General features: G+C 45.6%; 1 long non-coding RNA gene across 1 annotated transcript; it reads left to right on the top strand.

The window, feature by feature from the left end:
* The first annotated feature begins 2,760 nt into the window (after positions 1-2,760).
* LOC139276971 (uncharacterized) lies at positions 2,761-7,432 on the top strand. Its single transcript, XR_011596004.1, has 2 exons — positions 2,761-2,938; positions 5,242-7,432. It is a non-coding gene; the product is annotated as an uncharacterized lncRNA (long non-coding RNA).
* Positions 7,433-12,632: the final 5,200 nt, after the last annotated feature.

Raw genomic sequence — 12,632 nt, 5'->3', positions numbered from 1 at the left:
ACCCAGGTCTTGTTGCACCTCCCCTTTTCCTAATCTGTCACCATTCAGATAATAGTCTGTCTCTCTGTTTTTACCACCAAATTATGGACAATAAAGGAATCAAGGGCTATGGAGATAAAGCAGGACAGAGCTCGAGGAGCCATATAGCCAACTCCTGCTCCTATCTCATATATTCCTGAAGAGTGGAAATCTGCAATTCTGTCTACCAAAAAACTGTTGAGCAGAGGAACCAGTAAGTGTAGAACTGAACCCAGCCAGAGTCAGTACCTTCAGGGGAGGGGTCCCAGTGAGTGTAGAACTGAACCCAGCCAGAGTCAGTACCTTCAGGGGAGGGGTCCCAGTGAGTGTAGAACTGAACCCAGCCAGAGTCAGCACCTTCAGGGGAGGGAGTGGAGTGGAGGGCAGAATTGTGGGAATTTGTGCTTTATTCTCTCCCTGGATCCTATAATTACTCAACTCTGCCCCTCCTGAAGTTTACATGCTCTATAACTGAAGTTTGGTGTCCCTCAGTCCCGTCTCCTTGACTTACCTCCTCTTTCCCCCTGGGTTGTGGTCCACACTCTGGGCCTTGGGCCTTGGGCCTTGGGCCTTCCCCGGGAATTCTCAATATGAACAGGGGGATGTGTGTTGAGACGGGATGTCCCAGCTCAACACCTTTAAACATAAGAACATAAGAACATAAGAATTAGAAACAGGAGTAGGCCATCTAGCCCCTCGAGCCTGCTCCGCCATTCAATAAGATCATGGCTGATCTGGTCGTGGACTCAGCTCCACTTACCCGCCCTCTCCCCGTAACCCTTAATTCCCTTATTGCTTAAAAATCTATCTATCTTTGACTTGAATACATTCAAATGAGCTTCCTTGGGCAGAGAATTCCACAGATTCACAACCCTCTGGGAGAAGAAATTCTTTCTCAACTCGGTTTTAAATTGGCTCCTCCGTATTTTGAGGCTGTGCCCCCTAGTTCTAGACTCCCCGACCAGTGGAAACAACCTCTCTGCCTCTATCTTGTCTATCCCTTTCATGATTTTAAATGTTTCTATAAGATCACCCCTCATCCTTCTGAACTCCAAGGAGTAAAGACCCAGTCTACTCAATCTATCATCATAAGGTAACCCCTTCATTTCTGGAATCAGCCCAGTGAATCGTCTCTGTACTCCTTCCAAAACCAGTATATCTTTCCTTAAGTAAGGTGACCAAAACTGCACGCAGTACTCCAGGTGCGGCCTTACCAATACCTTATAAAGGGACAAGGAGAGGACCTGCTGGGCTGAATGGCCCTGCTTTATGACATCACTGCAGTGCCTAACAACAACCTCTCTGAGCCCTGCTCATTATGGGCTGGATTTAGCTCAGTGCTGTTACAGGAAGGGAAACAGGAGCAGGATTCGACCCGTGTGGAGCCCAGGATTAATGGGGAGAGGGACAGGATGAATTTATACCTCAGAGTGAGAAATGTCATTGTCCCGGACACTCCATGTCCCTCGGTATCTGTGTATGGGGGAGAATCTGGTGGGTTTGTGTTTCCGTCTTTAGATAAATCTTTGTGCTCATCGAGGTGATGGATGTCAGTAAAGTTCTCTTTACACTGCCCTGGGAGTGTTTGCTGGGACAGTGTAGAGGGAGCTTTACTCTGTATCTAACCCCGTGCTGTACCTGCCCTGGGAGTGTTTGATGGGACAGTGTAGAGGGAGCTTTACTCTCTATCTAACCCCGTGCTATACCTGCCCTGGGAATGTTTGATGGGACAGTGTAGAGGGAGCTTAACTCTGTATCTAACCCGTGCTGTACCTGCCCTGGGAGTGTTTGATGGGACAGTGTAGAGGGAGCTTTACTCTGTATCTAACCCCGTGCTATACCTGCCCTGGGAGTGTTTGATGGGACAGTGTAGAGGGAGCTTTACTGTGGAAGAACTTTAGTTCACGATATAGGAAGGGGTTAAATTTCTCTCTTCCTTTTAGTAAGTTTAATTCTGTGCTGAGACTGCAGAATCCTGCAAGGCCAGAAAATACTTGATGTCTCTTCTTTGTTAGAAAAGAACAGATAACATGAAAGCTGTACATCTGGTATTTGTATATGTTAAGATACCCCCATTGCCTGGACAAACTGATTTCTCTGATAAGAGGGGCTTTTAGTGATGATCTTGCTGACCCTCGAAAAGATTGAATAATGACGTGACAAGATACTGTTGGGCTGTGTAAACTGACCTTTGTGCCCTGTTTAGAATTGGTAATGTTCCTGAATAATGTAGGTGTCAATTGTAGAGATAAAATTCCTTTTTTTCTGTATAAAGATGGAACAAGTTTCTATAGAATTTCGGAGTATTGCCTTGGTAAGGACCAAGCAGCTCTCCGAGATATCTCGCCTGTACATATTAAAGAATCTCTTGAAGCAAGACTCTGAAATCTCCGCTTGAGTTACTTTAACTTAGAAATTTCCTCGACAGTTTCTGGCGTAGTCTGCAGGACCTCTGATAACGAGATCCCAAACGAACAGTTTAAAAGTAAAAATTGGCTTAAAAGAAAAAGAGGAATTTTAAAAGGATTTTCCTAGCTTAAGGGGGAAAGTGCCTAGGCTGTCCTAGAAAAGGGGGCAAGCCGCCTAGATCCCGGAAGGGTGAGGCATAGGGTAGCTACCGTAAGAAGCTAAAGTAACAAGAAAGCTAAAGGAGACCCGAGCCGAGCCGAAAAGAGACACCGGTGAGCGCTTTGTAAATACTGTGTGTGTATATATTTTTTGTGGGCGTGTCTTAACCTCTCGTTTCAGGAAACACCGCGAGAAACTGCATCCGGAGAGAATGGGAAACAGCTCTAGTCGAGCAGGATGCTTGCGTCCAGTTCCTAGAAAAGGGAAGAAAACCGACCCTCCAACTAAAAGAATGAGTATGCAGCGCAAAACTGAAAAAAGGATTCGTAAGGTAGTAAAGCAACGAGAGAAGGTAGGAGATCCAATTGTGCCACCCGGCTCGCCGGCGGACACTGTAATTAAAGAAACAGGAGATGACCGATACGCGGTAACATTTAGTAGCGATTTATACGGTTGGTCTGATGGGGACTGGCCATATGGAGGAAGTTTTAAATTGTCTTTAATCGAAGAATGGAGGAAAATAACTAAGGAAGGGGGAGGAGACCCTACTTGGGACAAAGATTATATGGATAAATGTTTTATTAAATGGCTAGAGGTTGCAAAAAGACATCAGCCTCCGAAAGTAAAAATATCAGAGAATAAATCAGGAGAGAAAGAAAGGGGGAGCCAATCTGAGAGCTGGTATGGTCCTAAGGTCACAAACAACCCCAGCTCAGGCAGAAGCCGACTCTACCCTCCTCCTCCAAAATCCCCGAGTAATGATAGGAACCACAGCGGTTTTAAAACCCTGGTCTCCGGGAGAGGCCAGAGATATGATCTCTGCAGCCCCAAACCCAGTAAAGAAACCTGTTGCATTTCATAACTGGCTTGAGCAGACCTGTACAATTTATAATCCGCTACCAGGGGATGTTAAACTATTATTACAAGCAGCGTACGGATCTTCCTGGCAGGGAGTAAAAGATATGTTCCATATCCCGCCCGGAGAAGAAGGGGATTGGAGAGCTAATAATGATTTGCTAAATGAAGGAAACGAATCTTTAACACACTGGCTACAGAATAGAGGACCCAGACCAGCACGACTGTCTGTCAACAGTGGAGATGGCTACCATGCCTAGACCAGATTTGCTTACGGAACCAATGGACAATCCCGATCTCATTCTTTATACAGATGGGTCGTCTCACAGACCATCAGACAATTTGCTCCTGGCAGGCTATGCTATTGTGAACCCATATGAAATTGTTGAGGCATTTGCCTTGCCCCCCGGAACCTCGGCACAGGCAGCTGAATTGTTCGCCCTAACTAGAGCATGTATATTAGCTAAAAATCAATCTGCTAATATATATACCGATTCAAGATATGCATTTGGTGTAGTCCATGATTTTGGACAACTATGGAAAAACAGAGGCTTCATCACCTCTGGCGGGAAGCATATTAAGCACTCACAATTAGTGCTTAACCTGATAGATGCCATTCAATTGCCAAAAAGGGTTGCTGTTATTAAATGCGCAGCCCACACAACTGGTGAAGATGAAGTATCAATAGGAAATAGGAGGGCCGACGAGGCGGCCCGACGAGCCGCTTTGGAACAGACGTGCTGCCTACAGGCAGCCTCAGTCTCCCCTCTGCCAACACTGAGCGCCCAACAACTTGAAATAGCACAGCAACAAGTTACAGTGCAGGAAAGAAAAACATGGGAGAAACAAGGATGTTTTTTAAAAAAATAATATCTGGACCCATCCTGACGGACGAACTGTATGTCCCAGGTCTTTGTTTTTGCCCTTGTCTCGCCTAGCTCATGGTCAGGCTCACATGGGCAAAGGAGGGATGATACATGCTATCAATGCGCAATGGTATGCACCAGGAATAACAGTAATAATTGAGAAAATTGCTAAAACCTGCCAAATTTGCCAACAAAACAATAGAGGAAAGACGCCTGCAGAATATGACCATCTACCCCAACCAAGCATGCCCTTTGAAAATTTGCAAATTGATTTTGTCCACATGCCTCCAGTATTAGGCTTTAAGTATCTATTAGTAATAGTAGATATGTTTACAAGGTGGGTAGAGGCATATGCAACAAGGAAGGATGATGCCCGAACAGTAGTGAAGATCCTATTTAAAGAAATAGTGCCAAGATATGGGATACCTATGGGAATCAATAGTGACAGAGGAACACATTTTACAGGAAAAATAGTGCAGAATCTAGCCGAAGCGCTAGGTTTCCAGTGGAAATTGCACATACCGTATCAACCTCAGTCCTCAGGCATGGTGGAAAGAGTCAATGGAGTGATAAAGTCCACCCTTACTAAAGTATGTCAAGAAACAGGACTAAAATGGCCAGATGCCCTTCCATTGGTACTATATACCATAAGAAACCAAAAGAACCGAAATACTGGTTTGACACCCCATGAAGCCTTATTAGGAAGGCCAATGCCTACTGGTGTGAAACCGCCACTAGGAGCAGAAAAGGTAGCATTAATTTGGAATGACGAAAAGTCGCTAAAATATGCTCAGGCCATGTGTGAAATAGCGAGAAGCCTGCATGAGCGAATAAAACAGACCCAAGTACCTCCGTCAGAGGGAAACATGCACCCTTTCAGGCCGGGAGAGCAAGTATTAGTGAAAACTCTAAACAAGGAATCTTTTTCTCCTAGGTGGAAGGGACCATATCAGATAATCCTCACAACAAGAACCGCCCTGAAACTGGAAAAACATCCAAATTGGATACACGCCACCCGATGTAAATACTACCTTCCAGACGAAACACAGCAAGAAGAAGAAATACCGAGCTAGGGCGGACACACCCCGAAAAGAACTGTACTCATCCCCTTTTGTTTCTACCGAGCCAGGCTGGACTAAGAGCATAATACCCCGAAGTATCAAGCTAGATGTCAGAACTTGCCTGTATACCAATTTGGGTCTTTATCTTGTGGATCACTGTTACTATTGTACTAGTAAGCTATTATTTTAACGAATTGGTTCAGGAGCATTATAGAAGAAAACAAAGGGAGGAAGATGAGGAAGGACTCCTGGCAAAACTATCAGGGGACACTGGGTATGTTAATCCTTCTGGCAGTGGGAAGAGTTAAAACAGAAGAAAGGTTTATAAAAGAAGGTAAAATATGGAAAGGAGAAATGGCCTGGGGCACGATTGACAAAGCAGGACAGCAGGACACTTATGTATGTTCGGAAAAAGAGGATTGCAAAGTGGGGAACTTCACAGTAAGGTGTGAGGCCTGCGGAATAGGGGTGGACCCAAGATCAGGGGAAGTGAAAATAACCAGTGAGGAAGGATTTAACATAACCTTGAAATGGAAGGTACATATGACATGCCTGACCAGCAAGGAAATAGCTGAGAGCCAAGAAACTAATGGCACGTTTTGTGACCCCGAAGAAGATTGTCATTTTAAAATAGAAAACAGAGGATGGGTAAAGTGCATGAACCGTACAAAAATACTACATGGGGGAACCTATATTAAACAGTGGACACATAATAAAAATAGGCATTCCCCCAGAGATCCGGGCCATTTAAAACGGATATTGACCACCTGCACATCGGTAGTAAGATCCCCAGGTATAGTAAATTTAACCATACAAATCCTATATCCGCTAAGGGAGAGGGATGGTTGCAACACGACCAGTGTTGGAGTCACACTGGACCGATCCTTGAGAAAAAAGCGAGACGTGCTGGGAACTGTATTAGGTGGGGTAGGAGTAGGAATGGGAGCCTTGAACACAATAGATATAGAGACCCTGCAAAACAAAATCCAGGTTGTAGGAGGACTAATAGGAGAAAGTATAGAGTTGAGAAACGCGTGGGATGAAGGGCTACAGCAACTACAGGTATCTGGCTACATAACAGACAAAATGACAAAGAAATAGAAAAGGCATTGTCCAAGCGGGGCAGAGATATTCACCAATTTGAGATAGAAATGAGTTTTAAAAAGGGACAATTAGTACGAATAGCAAACACAGTTACCTCTATAACAGCGCATCACTGGTGGGATATATTCCTAGGCTGGTCCCCCAGGGCAACAGCGGTATTAAAACTGGCAATACACCCGATAGTAGTACTTGGTGTAATTTTGCTGATTCTGCTGCTAATTGTCTGTGGAATGGGGCTGAAAGTAAGATCCCTGTTAGGACAAGTAATGAACCTAGTAGAAAAAATAGAGCAGAAAAATGTGATCGTGAAAGGAAGGTTAAACAGAATAGAGGGACAGTTAGATGACTATAATGAAAAAGAATGTTTAGCGATGAGACCTTACCCCGAGGGGTATGAGCCTCCCTTTTCTTTCTAAGAAGGAAAGCATGTTGATCATTAAAGATAAAAGATCAACAAGGAGGGAGTTGTGGAAGAACTTTAGTTCACGATATAGGAAGGGGTTAAATTTCTCTCTTCCTTTTAGTAAGTTTAATTCTGTGCTGAGACTGCAGAATCCTGCAAGGCCAGAAAATACTTGATGTCTCTTCTTTGTTAGAAAAGAACAGATAACATGAAAGCTGTACATCTGGTATTTGTATATGTTAAGATACCCCCATTGCCTGGACAAACTGATTTCTCTGATAAGAGGGGCTTTTAGTGATGATCTTGCTGACCCTCGAAAAGATTGAATAATGACGTGACAAGATACTGTTGGGCTGTGTAAACTGACCTTTGTGCCCTGTTTAGAATTGGTAATGTTCCTGAATAATGTAGGTGTCAATTGTAGAGATAAAATTCCTTTTTTTCTGTATAAAGATGGAACAAGTTTCTATAGAATTTCGGAGTATTGCCTTGGTAAGGACCAAGCAGCTCTCCGAGATATCTCGCCTGTACATATTAAAGAATCTCTTGAAGCAAGACTCTGAAATCTCCGCTTGAGTTACTTTAACTTAGAAATTTCCTCGACATTTACTCTGTATCTAACCCCGTGCTATACCTGCCCTGGGAGTGTTTGATGGGACAGTGTAGAGGGAGTTTTACTTTGTATCTAACTTGTGCTCTACCTGCCCTGGGAGTGTTTGATGGGACAGTGTAGAGGGAGCTTTACTGTGTATCTAACCTGTGCTGTACCTGCCCTGAGAGAATCTGTGTAGAGGGGACCAAATGTAATATATCCAAGTTTGCTGATGATGCAAAGCTCGGTGGGAATGTAAGTTGTGAGGAGGATGCAAAGAGGCTTCATGGGGATATAGACAGGCTAAGTGAGTGGGCAAGAACATGGCAAATGGAATATAATGTGGAGAAATGTGAAGTTATCCAGTTTGATAGGAAAAATAGAAAAGCAGAGTATGTTTTAAATGGTGAGAGATTGGGAAATGTTGGTGTTCGGAGGGACCTGGGTGTCCTTGCTCACCAATCATTGAAAGTTAACATGCAGGTATAGCAGGCAATTAAGAAAGCCAATGGTATGTTGGCTTTTATTACAAGAGGATTACTGTATAAGAGTAAAGACGTCATTCTACAATTATATAGGGCCCTGGTGTACAGTGTTGGTCTCCTTACCTGAGGAAGGATATACTTGCCTTTGAGGGAGTGCAGTGAAATTTCACCAGACTCATTCCTGGGATGGGGGATTGTCCTATGAGGAGAGATTGAGCAGACTGGGCATATATTCTCTTGAGTTTAGAAGACTAAGAGGTGATCTCATTGAAACATACACATTTCTTACAGAGCTTGACAGGGTAGATGCAGGGAGGATGTTTCCCGTGGCTGGGGAGTCTCGAACCAGGTATCACAGTAACAGAATAAGAGTTCGGCCATTTAGAACTGAGATGAGGATAAATTTCTTCACTCAGAAGGTGGTGAATCTTTGGAATTCTCTGCCCCAGAGGGCTGTGGAGACTCAGTCGTTGAGTGTATTCAAGACAGAGATCGATAGATTTTTGGATATTAAGGGAATTAAGAATGGGGTATAGTGCAGGAAAGTGGAGTTGAGGTAGATGATCAGCCACGATCTTATCGGATGACGCAGCAGGCTCTCGGGGTTGAATGGCCTACCCCTGCTTCTACTTCTTATGTTCTGACCTGTGCTGTACCTGCTCTGGGAGTGTTTGATGGGACAGTGTAGAGGGAGTTTTACTCTGTATCTAACCCCATGTTGTTCCTGCCCTGGGAGTGTTTGATGGGACAGTGTAGAGGGAGCTTTACTCTGTATCTAACCCCGTGCTGCACCTGCCCTGGGAGTGTTTGATGGGACAGTGTAGAGGGAGTTTTACTCTGTATCTAACCCCATGTTGTTCCTGCCCTGGGAGTGTTTGATGGGACAGTGTAGAGGGAGCTTTACTCTGTATCTAACCCCATGCTGTACCTGCCCTATGAGTGATTGATGGGACAGTGTAGAGGGAGCTTTACTCTTTATCGAACCCGTGCTGTACCTGCCCTGGGAGTGTTTGATGGGACAGTATAGTGGAAGCTTTACTCTGTATCTAACCCTTGCCGTAACGGCCCTGGGAGTGTTTGATAGGAGAGTGTAGCGGGAGCTTTACTCTGCATCTAACGCCATGCTGTACGTGTCCTGGGAGTGTTTGATGGGACAGTGTAGTGGGAGCTTTACTCTGTATCTAACCCTGTGCTGTCCGTGCCCTGGGAGTGTTTGATGGGACAGTGTCGTGGAAGCTTTACTCTGTATCTAACGCCATGCTGTACCTGCCCTGGGAGTGTTTGATAGGAGAGTGTAGCGGGAGCTTTACTCTGTATCTAACCCCGTGCTGTACGTGTCCTGGGAGTGTTTGATGGGACACTGTAGTGGGAGCTTTACTCTGTATCTAACCCTGTGCTGTACCTGCCCTGGGAGTGTTTGATGGGACAGTGTCGTGGAAGCTTTACTCTGTATCTAACCCCGTGCTGTACGTGTCCTGGGAGTGTTTGATGGGACAGTGTAGAGGGAGCTTTACTCTGTATCTAACCCCCTGCTGTACCTGTCCTGGGAGTGTTTGATGGGACAGTGTAGTAGGAGCTTTACTCTGTATCTAACCCTGTGCTGTACCTATCCTGGGAGTGTTTGATGGGACAGTGTAGAGGGATCTTTACTCTGTATCGAACCCCCTGTACCTGTCCTGGGAGTGTTTGATGGGACAGTGTAATGGGAGCTTTACTCTGTATCTAACCCCCTGTACCTGCCCTGGGAGTGTTTGATGGGACAGTGTAGAGGGAGCTTTGCTTTGTATCTGACCCCCTGTACCTGCCCTGGGAGTGTTTGATGGGACAGTGTAGTGGAAGATTTACACTGTATCTAACCCCCAGTACCTGCCCTCGGAGTGTTTGATGGGACAGTGTAGAGGGAGCTTTACCTTGTATCTAACCCCCTGTACCTGCCCTGGGAATGTTTGATGGGACAGTGTAGTGGGAGCTTTACTCTGTATCTAACCCCGTGTTGGACCTGGCCTGGGAGTGTTTGATGGGACAGTGTATTGGGAGCTTTACTCTGTATCTAACACCATGCTGTACCTGCCCTGGGAGTGTTTGATGGGACAGTGTAGAGGGAGCTTTACTCTGTATCTAACCCGTTGCTGTACCTGCCCTGGGAGTGTTTGATGGGACAGTGTAGAGGGAGCTTTACTCTGTATCTAGCCCCCTGTACCTGCTCTGGGAGTGTTTGATGGGACAGTGTAGTGGGAGCTTTACTCTGTATCTAACCACCTGTACCTGCCCTGGGAGTGTTTGATGGGACAGTGTAGTGGGAGCTTTACTTTGTATCTAACCCTGTGCTGTACCTGCCCTGGGAGTGTTTGATGGGACAGTGTAGTGGAAGATTTACTCTGTATCTAACCCTGTGGTGTACCTGCCTTGGGAGTGTTTGATGGGACAGTGTAAAGGGAGCTTTACTCTATATCCAACCCCCTGTACCTCCCCTGGGAGAGTTTGATGGGACAGTGTAGTGGAAGCTTTACTCTGTATGTAACACTGTGCTGTACCTGCCCTGGGAGTGTTTGATGGGACAGTGTAGTGTGAGCTTTACTCTGTATCTAACCACGTGCTGTACCTGCCCTGGGACTGTTTGATGGGACAGTGTAGTGGAAGCTTTCCTCTGTATCTAACCCCCTGTACCTGCCCTGGGAGTGTTTGATGGGACAGTGTAGAGCGAGCTTTACTTTGTATCTAACCCCCTGTACCTGCCCTGGGAGTGTTTGATGGGACAGTGTAGTGGAAGCTTTACTCTGTATCTAACCCCCTGTACCTGCCCTGGGACTGTTTGATGGGACATTGTAGAGGGAGCTTTACTTTGTATCTAACCCTCTGTACCTGCCCTGGGAGTGTTTGATGGGACAATGTAGAGGGAGTTTTACTTTGTATCTAACTTGTGCTCTACCTGCCCTGGGAGTGTTTGATGGGACAGTGTAGAGGGAGCATTACTCTGTATCTAACCTGTGCTGTACCTGCCCTGAGAGAATCTGTGTAGAGGGGACCAAATGTTATATATCCAAGTTTGCTGATGATGCATAGCTCGGTGGGAATGTAAGTTGTGAGGAGGATGCAAAGAGGCTTCAAGGGGATATAGACAGGCTAAGTGAGTGGGAAAGAACATGCCAAATGGAATATAATGTGGAGAAATGTGAAGTTATCCAGTTTGATAGGAAAAATAGAAAAGCAGAGTATGTTTTAAATGGTGAGAGATTGGGAAATGTTGGTGTTTGGAGGGACCTAGGTGTCCTTGCTCACCAATCATTGAAAGTTAACATGCATGTATAGCAGGCAATTAAGAAAGCCAATGGTATGTTGGCCTTTATTACAAGAGGATTACTGTATAAGATTAAAGACGTCATTCTGCAATTATATAGGGCCCTGGTGTACAGTGTTGGTCTCCTTACCTGAGGAAGGATATACTTGCCTTTGAGGGAGTGCAGTGAAGTTTCACCAGACTGATTCCTGGGATGGGGGATTGTCCTATGAGGAGAGATTGAGCAGACTGGGCATATATTCTCTCGAGTTTAGAAGACTAAGAGGTGATCTCATTGAAACATACACATTTCTTACAGAGCTTGACAGGGTAGATGCAGGGAGGATGTTTCCCGTGGCTGGGGAGTCTAGAACCAGGTGTCACAGTCTCAGAATAAGAGTTCGGCCATTTAGAACTGAGATGAGGATAAATTTCTTCACTCAGAAGGTGGTGAATCTTTGGAATTCTCTGCCCCAGAGGGCTGTGGAGACTCAGTCGTTGAGTATATTCAAGACAGAGATCGATAGATTTTTGGATATTAAGGGAATCAAGAATGGGGTATAGTGCAGGAAAGTGGAGTTGACGCAGATGATCAGCCACGCTCTTATCGGATGACGCAGAAGGCTCTCGGGGTTGAATGGCCTACTCCTGCATCTACTTCTTATGTTCTGACCTGTGCTGTACCTGCTCTGGGAGTGTTTGATGGAACAGTGTAGAGGGAGCTTTACTCTGTATCTAACCCCGTGCTGTACCTTTCCTGGGAGTGTTTGATGGGACAGTGTAGTGGAAGCTTTACTCTGTATCAAACCCCGTGCTGCACCTGCCCTGGGAGTGTTTGATGGGACAGTGTAGAGGAAGCTTAACTCTGTATCCAACCCGTGCTGTACCTGCCCTTGGAGTGTTTGATGGGACAGTGCAGTGGGAGCTTTACTCTGTATCTAACCCCCTGTACCTGCCATGGGAGTGTTTGTTGGGACAGTGTAGAGGGAGCTTTACTATGTATCTAACACGATGTTGTTCCTGCCCTGGGAGTGTTTGATGGGACAGTGTAGAGGGAGATTTACTCTGTATCTAACCCCGTGCTGTACCTGCCCTGGGAGTGTTTGATGGGACAGTGCAGAGGGAGCTTTACTCTTTATCGAACCCGTGCTGTACCTGCCCTGGAAGTGTTTGATGGGACAGTATAGTGAAAGCTTTACTCTGTATCTAACCCTTGTTGTAACGGCCCTGGGAGTGTTTGGTGAGACAGCGTAGAGGGAGCTTTACTCTGTATCTAACACCCTGTACCTGCCCTGGGAGTGTTTGATGGGACAGTGTAGCGGGAGCTTTACTCTGTATCGAACCCCCTGTACCTGCCCTGGGAGTGTTTGATGGGACAGTGTAGTGGGAGCTTTACTCTGTGT

Source organism: Pristiophorus japonicus, chromosome 12, assembly GCF_044704955.1.
Source record: "Pristiophorus japonicus isolate sPriJap1 chromosome 12, sPriJap1.hap1, whole genome shotgun sequence".
Lineage (NCBI taxonomy): Eukaryota > Metazoa > Chordata > Chondrichthyes > Pristiophoridae > Pristiophorus > Pristiophorus japonicus.
Note: the sequence above shows the minus strand (reverse complement) of the source record. Positions and strands in the feature narration are given on the sequence as shown.